The sequence below is a fragment of the Oncorhynchus kisutch genome, linkage group LG6 (genome assembly GCF_002021735.2).
Source record: "Oncorhynchus kisutch isolate 150728-3 linkage group LG6, Okis_V2, whole genome shotgun sequence".
In the NCBI taxonomy this organism is placed as follows: Eukaryota; Metazoa; Chordata; class Actinopteri; order Salmoniformes; family Salmonidae; genus Oncorhynchus; species Oncorhynchus kisutch.
The window spans coordinates 62,503,273-62,520,343 of NC_034179.2; the positions used below are offsets into that span (position 1 = coordinate 62,503,273).

General features: G+C 44.6%; 1 pseudogene; it reads left to right on the forward strand.

The window, feature by feature from the left end:
• The first annotated feature begins 4,372 nt into the window (after window positions 1-4,372).
• LOC109893144 (ferritin, middle subunit-like) lies at window positions 4,373-15,610 on the forward strand (annotated as a pseudogene).
• Window positions 15,611-17,071: the final 1,461 nt, after the last annotated feature.

A 17,071-nucleotide genomic window follows, 5' to 3' on the forward strand; every position in this document is an offset into this window, starting at 1 on the left:
AATGCACAAACCCCAGCTTACTGATCATTCCGTACAACCCAAATTGATTTTAATTATTTATTTACTAACTAACTAAATGATAACACAGGATACACACACATGGTATAGGTTATTGATGATAAACTTAATACGATGAAAACAGGTCCCTTGTGGACTAACACCAACATGACTGCTTGTTTATCAAAAGAGGGTGGAGTAGAGAGAGGAAAAGGGAGAAAGAAAAATAGACAACACTATGCTCACAGTAATCATAATACTTTGCACCCGACATGCCGCCCGTTTGAAGTAAGAAATAATACATGTATTTACGTGTTTGAATGTCTTCCTTCGTCGTTTATCTCTGTTGGACCCAGGCCAACCATCAGTCGCAAAAAGTACTATGATGAGTAATATGCGTGAATCGGGCCTTCATGTTTGAATTGCTGCAAAGAAACCACTACTAAAGGACACCAACAATAAGAAGAGACTTGCTCGGGCCAAGAAACACGAGCAATGGACATTAGACCAGTGGAAATTTGTCCTTTGGTCTGTAGTCCAAATTGGAGATTTTTATTTCCAACCGCCGTGTCTTTGTGAGACGCAGAGTAGGTGAATTGATGATCACTGCATGTGTATTTCCCACTGTAAAGCATGGAGGAGGAGGTGTTATGGTGTGGGAGTGCTTTTCTGGTGACACTGTCTGTGATTTCTTGAGAATTCAAGGCACACTTAACCAGCATGGCTACCACAGCATTCTGCAATGATACGCCATCCCATCTGGTTTGGGCTTAGTGGGACTATCATTTGCTTTCCAACAGGACAATGACCCAACACACCTCCAGGCTGTGTAAGGGCTATTTGACCAAGAATGAGAGTGTTGGGGTGCTGCATGAGATGACCTGGTCTCCACAATCCCCCGACCTCAACCAAATCAAAGAGTGAAGGAAAAGCAGCCAATAAGTGTCCAGCATATTTGTCTGTGCCCAACAATGTTTGTACCATGATTTTTGCTGCTACCATGTTGTGCTGCTGCCATATTGTTGTCATGTTGTGTTGCTGCCATGCTATGTTGTTGTCTTTAGGTCTCTCTTTATGTAGTGTTGTGTTGTCTCTCTTGTCGTGATGTGTGTTTTGTCCTATTTTTAAATTTAATTTATTTACATTTTTAGTCCCTGCCCCCATCCCCGCAGGAGGCCGTTTGCCTTTTGGTATGGCGTCATTGTAAATAAGAATTTGTTCTTAACTGACTTGCCTTGTTAAATAAAGGTTCAATAAAAAATAAAAAAATGTAAAAAGCATATGTGGGAACTCCTTCAAGACTGTTGGAAAAGCATTCCAAGTGAAGCTGGTTGAAAGAATGCCAAGAGTGTACAAAGCTGTCATCAAGGCAAAGAGTGGCTATTTGAAGAATCTCAAATCTCCTTCTCTGGTTCAGGCTGTTGAAGAGCTCCAGACTGCTTTTCAGTCACTGCAGGCCTCCCTTTATGGTCTAAAACTGGTCTTGAATGTACAAAAAAATTAATTCATGACCTTTACCAGAGCTAGAACTCTGCCAGAGAACATTAGCATTGTCACACCTGGAAGCTAATCCATTGAAAAAGTGTCATTCTACAAATACCTACAGTTGAAGTCAGAAGTTTACAGACAGCTTATCCAAATACATTTAAACTCAGTTTTTCACAATTCCTGACATTTAATCCTTGTAAAAATTCCCTGTTTTAGGTCAGTTAGGATCACTACTTTATTTTAAGTGAAATGTCAGAATAGTAGTAGAGAGAATCATTTATTTAAGCTTTTATTTCTTTCATCACATTCCCAGTGGGTCAAAAGTTTACATACACTCAATTGGTATTTGGTAGCATTGCTTTTAAATTGTTTAACTTGGGTCAAACGTTTTGGGTATCCTTCCACAAGCTTCCCACAATAAGTTGGGTGAATTTTGGCCCATTCCTACTGACAGAGCTGGTGTAACTGAGTCAGGTTTGTTGGCCTCCTTGCTCGCACACGCTTTTCTCAGTTCTGCTTACAAATTTTCTATAGGATTGAGGTCAGGGCTTTGTGATGGCCACTCCAATACCTTGACTTTGTTGTCCTTAAGCCATTTTGCCACAACATTGGAAGTATAGTTGGGGTCATTGTCCATTTGGAAGACCCATTTGCGACCAAGCTTTAACTTCCTGACTGATGTCTTGAGATGTTGCTTCAATATATCCAGATACTTTTCCAGTCTCATGATGCCATCTATTTTGTGAAGCGCACCAGTTCCTCCTGCACCAAAGCACCCCCACAACATGATGCTGCCACGCCCGTACTTCACAGTTGGGATGGTGTTCTTCGGCTTGCAAGCCTCCCCCTTTTTCCTCCAAACAATGCAATGGTCATTATGGACAAACAGTGCTATTTTTGTTTGATCAGACCAGAGGACATTTCTCCAAAAAGTACATTATTTGTTCCCATGTGCAGTTGCAAACTGTAGTCTGGCTTTTTTATGGCGGTTTTGGAGCAGTGGGTTCTTCCTTGCTGAGCTGCCTTTCAGGTTTTGTTGATATAGGACTTGTTTTCCTGTGAATATAGATACTTTTGTACCTGTTTCCTCCAGCATCTTCACAAGATCCTTTGCTGTTGTTCTGGGATTGATTTGCACTTTTCGCACCAAAGTACGTTAATCTCTAGGAGACAGAAAGTGTCTCCTTCCTGAGTGATATGACGGCTGCGTGGTCCCATGGTGTTTATACGTGCATACTATTGTTTGTACAGATGAACGTGGTACCTTCAGGCATTTGGAAATTTCTCCCAAGGATGAACCAGACTTGTGGAGGTCTACAATGGTTTTTTTCTGAGGTCTTGGCTGATTTATTTGGATTTTCCCATGATGTCAAGCAAAGAGACACTGAGTTTGAAGGTAGGCCTTGAAATACATCCACAGATACACCTTCAATTGACTCTAATTATGCCAATTGGCCTATCAGAAGCTTCTAAAGCCATGACATCATTTTCTGGAATTTTCCAAGCTGTTTAAAGGCACAATCAACTTAGTGTATGTAAACTTCTGACACACTGGAATTGTGATACAGTGAATTATAAGTGAAATAATCTGTCTGTAAACAATTGTTGGAAAAAGGACTTGTGTCAGGCACAAAGGAGATGCCCTAACCAACTAATTTAATCTAATGCTCTCTCTAATTCTCTCTTTCTTTCTTTCTTTCTCTCCCTCTCGGAGGACCTGACCCCTAGGACCATGGCTCGGGACTACCTGGCATGATGACTCCTTGTTGTCCGCAGTCCACCTGGCCGTGCTGCTGCTCCAGTTTCAACTGTTCTGCCTGCGGATATGGAACCCTCACCTGTTCACTGTGATTACTATTATTTGACCATGCTGGTCATTTATGAACATTTGAACATCTTGGCCATGTCCTGTTATAATCTCCACCTGGCACAGCCAGAAGAGGACTGGCCACCCCTCATAGTCTGGTTCCTCTCTACGTTTCTTCCTAGGTTTTGGCCTTTCTAGGGAGTTTTTCCTAGCCACCGTGCTTCTACACCTGCATTGCTTGCTGTTTGGGGTTTTAGGCTGGGTTTCTGTACAGCACATTGATATATCAGCTGATGTATGAAGGGCTATATAAATACATTTGATTTGATTTGATTAAGGGGTGCCCATGGAGCTGGGGATCAGAAATGTCCCGTGCGAGAGAAGCAGGTTGAGGTTTCCAGGGTTAGAGTAACGTTAGTGCAGAAGTTGTCATATGCTGAGGCAGTTAAGAGGTAGAGGAAAATGGGTCAAGGGGGAGAGATCCAAAGAGGAGGGGTGTGAGTAGTAGATCTGTACCAATACAGAGGGATACCAACAAGTGATATATTTTTCAGTAAGATTGGAAATGTTTGGCATTTATAGTAATGGTATTTGGGTGTGCGAGACTTGACATCAGAATAGTTTTATCTCTTATCTCTTATTCTTATCTGTATTTTTTTTAACTGGACAGTCGGTTAGGGGCTCGTAAGTAAGCATTTCACTGAAAGGTCTACAGCTGTTGTATTTGGCCCAGGTGACTAATAAAATTTTATTTTATTTTATTTTGGGTTACAGGGTGTGTTTAAGTGGTGATGTTCCATCCTTTCATGCTGTTGGCTACGACTAAATAGATGTAAATAGTGGAGTATGGTATTTATTATATATTATATGTTGGTGTAGTGTTAGATGGTAGGGTATTTGTTGTATTTGTGTTGTTGTGGTTGTTGATTTTTTTTTAAATAAGCAAAGTATAAGGGAGTTATACTCCAGTCTAGTAGGTGGTGGTAATGCAACATGTATTGGATGCCAACCTGCAGTTAAATCTCATCGAAGAAGAGGGTCGATTTCACTGACGCGGTCCGCTTGGAACAATAAATAGAGCGAACAAGGCTCCTTCCAGTTCACAACTCTGGGAAGACGCATGAAGAACTTCTTGCTTCAACAGTGATTGAACGGAACACTTCTGCCCGCGCTATATAACATTCCGGATTGATAACGTAACACTTACTTGAACTGTTTTAGTAAAATAATCTAAGGATCTCTATATTTGTACCGTTAATTTTGATATAAATGAAAATGGAGTCTCAGGTCCGCCAGAACTATCACCACGATTGCGAAGTTGCAATCAACCGGATGATCAACATGGAGATGTTTGCCTCTTATACTTACACTTCAATGGTAAGGGGACTGTAATTGGCTACCAAGAGGAACAGTTTGTTGCTTTACCTAGTATTATTATGCCTGAGCCTAAATATTTTTCTGTACGCCTAGGCAACAGCTTTGAGGTAGACGTGTCATTCAAATAAAGCTCATAAATATATCCTTGGACAGAGCGTATCTCCTTGACAGGTTAATTGGCAGGTTACCAAGTAGGCTAATGATTTTCCATATCATATTGCTGTGTTAATCATGCTTAGATCCCTCAATAATAGAATGAGTTATATTTGACATGTGTTTCTAAACACACTTGTTTATCCACCCAGGCTTTCTATTTCTCCCGTGACGATGTGGCTCTGCCTGGCTTCGCGCATTTCTTCAAGGAGAACAGCGACGAGGAGCGGGAGCACGCCGACAAGCTACTCTCCTTCCAGAACAAGAGAGGTGGACGCATTTTACTCCAGGACATCAAGGTGAGCGCCTGAGCGTTGAAAAACACATTTACATTGTATACTGATAGATTCCAAGAACACAGGATGAGATGTTACTATCCTTTGTGCAAGCACTTCCAAGAGTTAATGAACAGTGAGCCTGGTGAAATTTGGGGAGCGCATCGTCAGTAGTGTACCTTTGGTTCCTAGGGTGTTTCGGCCTTTCACACTATACACCCTCCCCAAAGGCGGCCAGCGACAGGGTGATCAATCCTACGCTTGCGTCCCATTCCCAATTAGTCATAGGAGTTGCCTTGTTGATGATAGCCAACATCCCATGGGACTATGCATGGCAGGGGTGTCCTCCTCCCTGAGTCAAGCATTGCTGACCGCATACCTCCTGGCCCTCTCACTTCGGGGCCCAGCTGGGGTCTTTCCTCTTCATCCAGAGCCACTGACTGCTGCCTTCTGCCGCCTCCGATACAGCTTTGATTGCCGAACGCTGGCTCTGGCCCTTAATTCCAAGGTCTCTAAGCAGTCTGGTTGTAGATGTTGCCACAAAACCTCTGCAGCCCACCTCCACTGGTCGGACTTCTGTGTTCCAGCCATGATGCCGTGCTTCGGCAGCTAGATCGGCATAGCGCAGATGCTTTCGCTCATAAGCCTCATCTACTGAGTCCTCCCAGGGTACTGTGAGCTCAATGATGAAGACCTTCTTGAGCGAACGGGACCAGAGCACCATGTCAGGTCTTAGGGTGGTGGTTGCGATCTCCGGAGGAAACACAAGTTGCCGGCCAATGTCAGCTAGCATTTTCCAGTCGTGGGCCAAGCGCAGCTGGTCTCGCTCTAATGGTGTCGAGCCGCGCTTCGGTGGTTTAGCCCCTTCGCGGACAAAGTTTGTCCGTAAGGGGTGTGATGCTGCTGGGGGTGGTAGGGAGTTGGTGGCAGCTCGCTTGTCCTCCAGGGCGGACGCAAGGTTTTTAAGGACTTGGTTGTGACGCCAAGTGTAGCGTCCTTGGGTGAGGCTTGTTTTACACCCCGTGAGAATGTGCCTGAGGTTGGCTGGCATGGAACAGAGGGCACAGTCCGGATCTTCACCATACCATTGGTGAAGATTAACTGGAGTTGGAAGGACGTCATATGTTGCTCTGATGGAAAAGCTCAACCGCCTCGCTTCCATGGCCCACAGATCCTTCCAGCTGATCTTCCTCTTCTCCACACTGTCCCATCGAGTCCACTGTCCCTGTTTGGCAAGAGAGACTGCCTTGGCCCACCTTGCAGCCTCCTCCTGATGGCGTACTTCCTGCACTACCATCTTCCGCCGCTCTGGTGCAGTGGCCTTACTCCAAGCAGCACGGCTAGTTAGCCCAAGGCCTCCTCTCCCTTGCTGAACATGACCCACAATGTCAGCATGTCTGAGGGCTGCTGTTGCCTCCTGGACTGCTTTTCCTGGCCTCCAGTTGCCAAGGTCGGCGCGTTGTTGCTCACCACTGGGTCTCGAGATTCATTCAGTGTCATCTGGAGCCTGGTTTTTGAACACTTGAATTCCTCTGTTAGACTGGTGAGGGGCAGCTTGAGGACACCATCTCCATAGAGGCCGATGGTGGTAAGGCATCGTGGAACTCCGAGCCACTTCTTTAAGTAGCCTGTGACTCCTCTTTCCATCTTCTCCACTGTTGAGATTGGAACCTCATACACTGCTAAGGGCCACAACACCCGGGGTAGGAGACCAAACTGCAGACACCAGGCCTTTAACTTTCCAGGTAGCTGGGTGTTGTCGATGGACTGTAGGCTACTACTGATGTCTTTGCGCAGCTGTTGCACCTGGTCTTTGTCCTTCAGGCTTGCATCATACCACCTTCCAAGGCTTTTTACCGGCTGCTCAGACACTGTTGGGATTTGGTCATCTCCGATGAAGAATTTCAGGTCAGAGAGTACTCCCTTCACAATCGAGATGCTGCGTGACTTGGATGGTTTAATCTTCATACGGGCCCAGCTGGTGTTCTCCTCGAGTTTTCTGAGCAGTCTCCTGGTGCATGGGACAGTGGTGGTCAATGTTGTAATGTCGTCCATGTAGGCTCTGAGTGGAGGGAGGCGGAAACCAGAGTCGACTCGCTGTCCACCAGCAACCCATTTTGAGGATCTGATGATAACCTCCATTGCCATTATGAATGCCAACGGAGAAATGGTACATCCTGCCATTATACCTACATTCAGGCACTGCCATGAGGTGGTGAAGCAGAACTGCAGATCCTGGAAGTACGACTTCACCAGGGTTGTGATGGTGTCCGGTATGTGGAAAAATCTGAAGGTAGACCACAGGAGTTCATGGGGCACAGAGCCAAATGCATTGGCGAGGTCGAGAAAGACTACATGGAGGTCCCTTTTCTTCACCTTGGCCATTTGGATCTGGTGCCAGATCATGCTGGAATGTTCCAAGCAGCCAGAGAACCCTGATATTCCTGCCTTCTGTACAGATGTATCGACGTACGCATTCCTTTGCAGGTACTCGGCCATCCTCTGGGCAATGACCCTAAAGAAGATTTTACCCTCGACATTCAGTAAGGAGATTGGGCGGAATTGGCAGATGTTCACTGCATCCTTCTCCTTAGGGATCAGGACCCCGCCTGCCCTACGCCACACTTTGGGTATTATCTTATTTTTCCAAGCTGTTCTCATAAGCCTCCAGAGGAACCTCAGGACGTCTGGTGCGTTCTTATACACTTTGTACGGGACTCCATTTGGCCCCGGGGCTGATGCTGTTCTTGCCCCTCGAACTGTGTTTTCCACCTCTTTCCATGTCGGAGGGCTGGTCTCAATATGATGTTCCGGGTTCAATGGATGGGATATCTGATGGGATGGCCAGATGTTCATGTCGCTTTGAGTCAAAGTTTGTTTCTCAGGTGCTCCTCTAGGTCTTTCTTTGTTGTTTTTAGAGCTCCACTTTTTTCCTTCGTGAAGAGACTTTTAAGGAACTTGAAGGGATCTTTATAGAATCGAGTTCTAGTTTGTTCTTTCTTCCTTCTGCGTTTCCGTAGGTTCTCTGCTCTACGGAGGGATGCCAACCGGGTTTTGATATCAGCCTGAAGTGCCTCTATGCCCTCCTTCTCCACTTCCGAGGCCTTCTTCCACTGTTTCTTAAGCTGTCGCCTTTCTTGAACGAGGCGCTTGATTTCTTGTTGCCTCCTGGAAACTGGTGGGGTTGGAACCTTTCTCCCGCCTTTTGCCTCTTCCACTCCAAATCTTTCTGTCCCGTACTCATAGATAATGTCCCCCATCCTCTCCAACTTCTTCTCCACTGTGCCTCGAAGTTTCTCGAGGGTCAAGGTAAGGTCAGTATTCACTGATTCCCACAACTTCTTGTCACTGGCGCCGGGCCACTTCACATATGGTCTGTGCCCTGGTAGTCTCCTCTCGACTGCAGGTATGGGAGGCTCGGTGAGTTCCACTCCTGTTGGTTCCACCTCAGTTGTTACTTCGCTGCTTGAGTTTACGTCCTCATGGATCTATAATGTTATTACAGGTTGCACATGGTATACACTTTCCATCCAAATGCTTACTTGCAGGCTCCTAGTCTTCATAAGGTGTCATGCGCTACTATGAATGATCATAACAGGGCGAACACTAACTGTACATGTATTTCAGTGGTATTTCATCAGTGGTACTGATGCACTGCAAACTATGGTTTGCGTCCAGTTGCTGTGCTTCATTCGACTTACCCAAACACCCCTTCTTCCCCTGGTGGATCGTCAACCCATGGTGTGATGTAACTTTCCTCCAACCACAGACACATACCTGCATCTGTTTTGTGGCCCGCTGTTGCAGCAGAACTTGTGACAGTTGCTGTGGTGTTCTCTTGTGCTGTGCTCTCATTACTCGTAGTCGTTTCCGGTCCAGTCGTTACCATGTTGTCAGCCGATGAGTCATCTTCCGCCCCCGCTCTCGCAGACTCTAGGGGTATTCTCGTATGTTGACTTTCTGTAGCTAAAGCAGGTGTTTCCAACACTGCGACGCATGGGGAAACTACAGAAATGGGAAGCTACCCCATGACTGTCCCAGTGGGGTCTATTCCCTCCTGTCAGCAGTCTCTCCGTGCCGCCACAAGGACTTTCCCCTGTTGTCAGCTGATCTTTCTCAGCAGTCACTGGACAAGTCCAGATATTCAGATTCCAAGAACACAGGATGAGATGTTACTATCCTTTGTGCAAGCACTTCCAAGAGTTAATGAACAGTGAGCCTGGTGAAATTTGGGGAGCGCATCGTCAGTAGTGTACCTTTGATAGCAAAAAGAACGTACATTTCTTCGTGGAGGAGGGTACTGTGGTTGAAGTGGTTCTTGTCTCAGTTGAAAAGGTTTTACCTGGAACCAGGTGGTTGATCTATAATCTATGGCAAGAAGTCTAAAGAACCCTTTATAGTCAATCTAGAGCCTTTTTTCTAATACTGTGAGGTTGTTTTGGATGAGTAGTCATTCATGTTAATACTGAGTTCATTAAGTTAGGCCCTGTGTGGCTGCCCTGGTATTAGAGCAAGGTGACCAGAGGAGATAATGTCCTGACTGCTTAGGCCTGAACACACTGCCTCCCTTCATAACCACTGAACTGAGAGCATGGGTGTAAACTCTCCCAATGTTAATAAATGATCACTGGCCAATTTCAAATTGTATTGGTCACGTGCACTGACTACAACAGCTGTAGACTTTACGGTGACATGTGTACTTACTAGCTCATTCCCAACAATGCAGAGTTAAAGATAAATATTTGCTAAATGGAAATGGTAAAGAATAACAAAGCTTTATTCAAGTACTGAGACCATGTGCAGGGGTACAAGGTAGTTGAGAGAATACAGTAGTTAAAAGTGACTATGCGATCAGGAGATGTCACTGGTGTCAATATGCGTGTGTGGGCTTACAGTGGGGCAAAAGAGTATTTAGTCAGCCACCAATTGTGCAAGTTCTCCCACTAAAAGATGAGAGGCCTGTAATTTTCATTATAGGTCCACTTCAACTATGACAGACAAAATGAGAAGAAAAAAAATCCAGAACATCACATTGTAGGTTTGTTAATGAATTATTAGCAAATTATGGTGGAAAGAAACTTTTGTTATTGACAACTTAATCTCAATACTTTTATATACCCTTTGTTGGTTATGACTGAGGTCAAATGTTTTCTGTAAGTATTCACAAGGTTTTCACACTGTTGCTGGTATTTTCCTCCATGCAGATCTCCTCTAGAGCAGTGACGATTTGGGGCTGTTGCAGGGCAACACGGACTTTCAACTCCCTCCAAAGATTTTCTTTGGGGTTGAGATCTGGAGACTGGCTAGGCCACTCCAGGACCTTGAAATGCTTCTTACGAAGCCACTCCATCGTTGCCCGGGCAGTGAGTTTGGGATCATTGTCATGCTGAAAGACCCAGCCACGTTTCATCTTCAATGCCCTTGCTGATGGAAGGAGTTTTTCACTCAATCTCACGACACATGGCCCCATTCTTTCCTTTACATGGATCAGTCGTCCTGGTCTCTTTGCAGAAAAACAGCCCCAAAGCATGATTTTTCCACCCCCATGCTTCACAGTAGGTATGATCTTTGGATGTAACTCAGCATTCTTTGTCCTCCAAACACGACTAGTTGAGTTTTTACCAAGAAGTTCTATTTTGGTTTCATCTGACCATATGACATTCTCACAATCTTCTTCTGGATCATCCAAATGCTCTCTAGCAAACTTCAGACGGGCCTGGACATGTACTGGCTTAAGCAGGGAGACACGTCTGGCACTGCAGGATTTGAGTCCCTGGCGGCGTAGTGTTACTGATGGTAGGCTTTGTTACTTTGGTCCCAGCTCTCTGCAGGTCATTCACTAAGTCCCCCCCCCCCCCCCATGTGGTTCTGGGATTTTTGCTCACCGTTCTTGTTATCATTTTAACCCCACGGGGAGTGGAGCCCCAGATCGAGGGAGATTATCAGTGGTCTAATATGTCTTCCATTTCCTAATAATTGCTCCCATAGTTGCTTTCTTCAAACCAAGCTGCTTACCTATTGCAGATTCAGTCTTCCCAGCCTGGTGCATGTCTACAATTTTGTTTCTGGTGCCCTTTGACAGCTCTTTGGTCTTGGCTATAGTAGAGTTTGGAGTGTGACTGTTTGAGGTTGTGGACAGGTCTTTTATACTGATAACAAGTTCAAACCGGTGCCATTAATACAGGCAACGAGTGGAGGACAGAGGAGCCTCTTAAAGAAGTTACAGGTCTGTGAGAGCCAAAAATCTGTAGGTGACCAAATACTTATTTTCCACCATAATTTGCAAATTCATTAAATCCTACAATGTGATATTTCAGGATTTTTTTTTCTTCTCATTTTGTCTGTCATAGTTGAAGTGTACCTGTGGTGAAAATTACAGGCCTCATCTTTTAGTGGGAGAACTTGCACAATTGGTGGCTGACTAAATACTTTTTTGCCCCACTATGTAGTGTGTGTGGGGGTATAGACTTGTGAGTGCAAAATAAGTGGTTAAACCCATCTACTCAGACCCATGTTTGCCTCCAGAACAGCCTGCATTATTTTTGGGACCTTCTACAAGGGGTCAAACATTCCACAGGGATGTTGGTCCATGCTGAAATCAGGCAGTTGCTGCAGATATTACGGTGATGTAGTCATGCTGTCAACAGCCCGTTCCATCTCGTCCCAAAGATTCTCTATTGGTTTGAGGTCTGGGGACTGTGCAGTGAACTTAACTAGCTGTTCCAGGCAATGTTTTTCCACTCAATTGCCCGCTGGAGCCACTTGTTTTTAGCTGATAGGTGTAGAGGTCGACTGATTAACTTCCGCGATGCATATAAGGCCCTCCCCCGCCCTCCTTTCGGAAAAGCTGATCACAAATCCATTTTGTTGCTTCCTGCCTACAGACAGAAACTAAAACAAGAAGCTCCCGCGCTCAGGTCTGTTAAACGCTGGTCCGACCAATCTGATTCCACGCTTCAAGACTGCTTCGGTCACGTGGATTGGGATATGTTGCGCATTGCGTCCAACAACATTGATGAATACGCTGATTCGGTGAGCGAGTTCATTAGAAAGTGCATTGATGTCGTTCCCATAGCAACGATTTAAAAAAATCCCCAAACCAGAAACTGTGGATTGATGGCAGCATTTGTGTGAAACTGAAAGCGCGAACCACTGCTTTTAACCAGGGAAAGGTGACCGGAAACATGACCGAATACAAACAGTGTAGCTACTCCCTCCGCAAGGCAATCAAACAAGCTAAGTGTCAGTATAGAGACAAAGTAGAGTCACAATTCAACGGCTCAGACACGAGGTATGTGGCAGAGTCTACAGTCAATTACGGATTACAAAAATAAAACCAACCGCGTCACGGACCAGGTTGTCTTGCTCCCAGGCAGACTAACTTTTTTTGCCCGCTTTCAGGACAATAGTGCCACTGACACGGCCTGCTACCAAAACCTGCCGACTCTCCTTCACTGCAGCCGACGTGAGAAACATTTAAACTAGTTAACCCTCGCAAGGCTGCAGGCCCAGACTGCATCCCCAGCCGCGTCCTCAGAGCATGCGCAGATCAGCTGGCAGATGTGTTTACGGACACATTCAATCAATCCTTATCCCAGTCTGCAGTTCCCACTGGACTTCCTGACGGGCCGCCCCCCAGGTGGTGAGGGTAGGTTACAACATCTCAACACCGGGGCCCCACAAGGGTGCGTTCTGAGCCCTCTCCTGTACTCCCTGTTCACCCAAGACTGCGTGGCCATGCACGCCTCCAACTCAATCATCGAGTTTGCGGACGACACAACAGTGGAAGGCTTGATTACCAACAATGACGAGACGGCCTACAGGGAGGAGGTGAGGGCCCTCGGAGTGTGGTGTCAGGAAAATAACCTCACACTCAACGTCAACAAAACAAAGGAGATGCTTGTTGACGTCAGGAAACCGCAGAGGGAGCACCCCACTATCCACATCGACGGGACAGTAGTGGAGAGGGTAGTATCAAGTTCCTCGGTGTACACATCACGGACAAACTGAATTGGTCCACCCACACAGACAGCGTTGTGAAGAAGGCGCAGCAGCGCCTCTTCAACCTCAGGAGGCTGAAGAAATTCAGCGTGACACCAAAAGCACTCACAAACTTTTACAGATGCACAATCGAGAGCATCCTGTTGGGCTGTATCTCCGCTTGGTACGGCAACTGCTCCGCCCACAACCGTAAGGCTCTCCAGAGGGTGGTGAGGTCTGCACAACGCAAACTACCTGCCCTCCAGGACACCTACACCACCCGATGTCACAGGAAGGCCATAAAGATCAAGGACAACAACCACCCGAGCCACTTCCTGTTCACCCCGCTATCAACCAGAAGGCGAGGTCAGTACAAGTGCATCAAAGCAGGGACCGAGAGACTGAAAAACCACTTCTATCTCAAGGCCATCAGACTGTTAAACAGCCACCACTGACATTGAGTGGCTGCTGCCAACACACTCACTCAACTCCAGCCACTTTAATAATGGGAATTGATTTAAAATATCACTAGCCACTTTAAACAATGCTACTTAATATTATGTTTACATTACTCATCTCATATGTATATACTTTCCTCCACACCATCTACTGCATCTTGCCTATGCCGTTCTGTACCATCACTCATTCATATATATTTATGTACATATTCTTTATCCCCCTACACGTGTGTGTGTATAAGACAGTAGTTTTGGAATTGTTAGTTAGATTACTTGTTGGTTATTACTGCATTGTCGGAACTAGAAGCACAAGCATTTCGCTACACTCGCATCTGCTAACCATTTGTATGTGACAAATCGATTTGATTATAATTTTTCAGCGCTGATACCGATCATTGGAGTACCAGAAAGTCGGTAGAAAAAGGACGATTCATTTGTAATGACAATTACAACACTGAATGAACACTTATTTTAATTTAATACGTCAATACAATAATTTTTGCCTCAAATAAATGACATTTTCAATATGGTTTAAATAATACAACAAAAAAAGTGTTGAAGGTTAAAGTGCAATGTAAAAAAAAATTTGGGTTAAAGTTCCTTGCTCAGAACATATGAAGCTGGTGGTTCCTTTTCACGAGTCTTCAATATTCCCAGGTAAGTTGTTTTTAGGTTGTAGTTATTATAGGACTATTTCTCTACCATTTGTATTCCATATACAGTGGGGAGAACAAGTGTTTCATACACTGATTTTGCAGGTTTTCCTACTTACAAAGCATGTAGAGGTCTGTCATTTTTATCATAGGTACACATAGGTATCATAGGTAAATCAATCCAGAAAATCACATGATTTGTAATTAATTAGCATTTTATTTCATGACATAAGTATTTGATCACCTACCAACCAGTAAGAATTCCGGCTCTCTCAGATCTGTTAGTTTTTCTTTAAGAAGCCCTCCTGTTCTCCACCCATTACCTGTATTAACGTCGTCTGCTGTAATAGCCCATCCGTGAGTAGGATCGCACAGTTGTGTGTTCTGAGCTGGGGTTCTGGAAACCTTTGTTGCAAGCGCCATTCTCTATCGGCTGAGCCACACCGACCCATGATGTGCTAGATTTTATGAAGCACATGTGGTTTTTCATAGTGACTGTTAAAGATTGTAATTTTATTTTTCTGCATTTTCCTGTTTGTCAGATAAATATAACTGACTTTTAATTATGTATAGAAACATCTGCTAGTAGTCCTTAACCCTCCTGTGTTCTCTCTGTCCTGTGTAGAAGCCAGATCGTGATGAGTGGGGCAATGGGCTGGAGGCCATGCAGTGTGCTCTGCAGCTGGAGAAGAATGTGAACCAGGCCCTGCTGGACCTGCACAAGATTGCCTCTGACAAGGTTGACCCCCATGTAAGTTATGGTGGAACCGCACATCGCATGTATGTATCACATAGAATACAGGTACTGTCCCAGGAGATGATCAGGTTGTTGTCGCTCTGCTAACTAATGATGCATGATTGTGACCTGCCTCTTCACGCACAAACACACACTATAGTCCACAGTCTCATGAATGCCACTATACACAATGCAGCTCATGCAGGAGTTAGTCAGCTGCAAACACCTCATTATCTGCACTTATGCCATTACCACCAGGCTCTTGTGTGTTACTGTATCTACAATAGTCTGTAGTCATTCTCTTTTCTGACCTGTTTTCCCTCTTTAGCTGTGTGACTTCCTGGAGACCCATTACCTGAATGAGCAGGTGGAGGCCATTAAGAAGCTGGGAGACCACATCACCAACCTCACCAAGATGGATGCTGTCAACAACAAGATGCAGAGTACCTGTTTGACAAGCACACCCTGGGAGGCCAGAGCTAAACCACTTCCAGGCTAGGGCCTCCAGCCTCAGACCAAGAATCCTGGCTTCTCTGATAAATCCTACTGGCTTTATATTTATAGGGAGGGGAGAGTGTTAAACTGGTGCAGTGTAACACAGCTGTGACATTGGTATGTTTTTGTTGACAACACTACTGTATTTGAGGCAAGGCATCTTGTAAAACAATAAAAAAAGATCACTAAAGTTTGTTTTCTAAGTGTTGACCTGTAGTAATGGATGTTGTATCAGTCTATTGAGGTTCTTTGCTCCGTCTTACTAAGCATCTTCATACTAGTGATAAATACTGACTATTTGAGACCTAGTGGCTGAGGGTCATAACAATAGGAGAACATGCAGTTTTATAAAGGACATTACGTCTCACCACAGAGGGCACTATGACAAATGTGACAGACACCATGTCAATTAAGTGCCCAACTGTCAACTCTACCCATAAAAGTGAAATGGGTAACTACAGTCAATGTAGAACTTAACTCTGCATCTCAAAAGGTTATTAGACAGCCTCGAGGTAAATCTGTATGGGGCTGCAGCGTAGCCTAGTGGTTAGTGTTGGACTAGTAACTGAAAGGTTGGAAGATCGAATCCCTGAGCTGACAAGCTACATCTGTCTTCTGCCCCTGAACCAGGCAGTTAACCCACTGTTCCTAGGCCGTCATTGAAAATAAGAATTTGTTCCTGACTTCCCTCGTTAAAGGTTAAACAATTTATCTAATGAGAAGTTCAGCTCTTACTGACACAATAAATCTTGACTCATTTTGTTTCAGTTGCTAATGCCCAATAGTTCTCCTACCAGCAAACTAACTGAATAATCACAATAGTAATCCTAATGCCTCTCGTTCACCATAAAGGGCTTATTGGAGCTGTCATGGTTGCAAAGCTACTGGTAATTTATCAAAATTACTTTGGTAACCTATACTTTAACTGAAAATATTGCTACTTTTCATGTGTCCATATAGTACATGGGTTTCTAGTGGATAGACCAGAAGGTTGAATGGGAAAATAGCCTAATTAAATGTTTGATCAACAATGGCATTTTCAATAATTCTGCCACCATTTTTCTTTACACAACTGCCACCAACATTTTACAACCATGAAATACTGACAAAGTAAAATTGAGTACATAAAATTAAAGGTAATGGTTTTCACTAAGTTGGTTTATTTAGGGTAATGTTTTGTCTTTCTATTGTGAAGTTAATTTTCCACGTGATAAAGCCACACAGAGGGCCTGAGATTTGTGATAATCTGAAGTACCCAAAAAGGCCACTAGATGGTACCTGACTAAATGACATGTTCCTTAATTAACAAACATTTGTGTTATGGATCCCTTTAACCTGCTGTCAAGGCAGCAGTTACTCTTCCCGGGGTCCAGTGAAATAAAGGCAATTCTGTACAAAAAAACGTTACATTACAAAACCGATTTCACCACACACTTGTTTTCCCTCAGGCCACTACTCTACCACATATCTACAACACAAAATACATGTGTGTCTATAGTGAATGTGTTTTTATATTTTAGATATGATGTTACTTGATGTGGAATAGTACCTGGTGGACCTGGTGGCATGTCTTGTGGGGTATGCATTGGTGTCTGAGTTGTGCTAGTAGATTAAACTGACAGCTCGGGGCATTCAACATGTCAATACTTCTC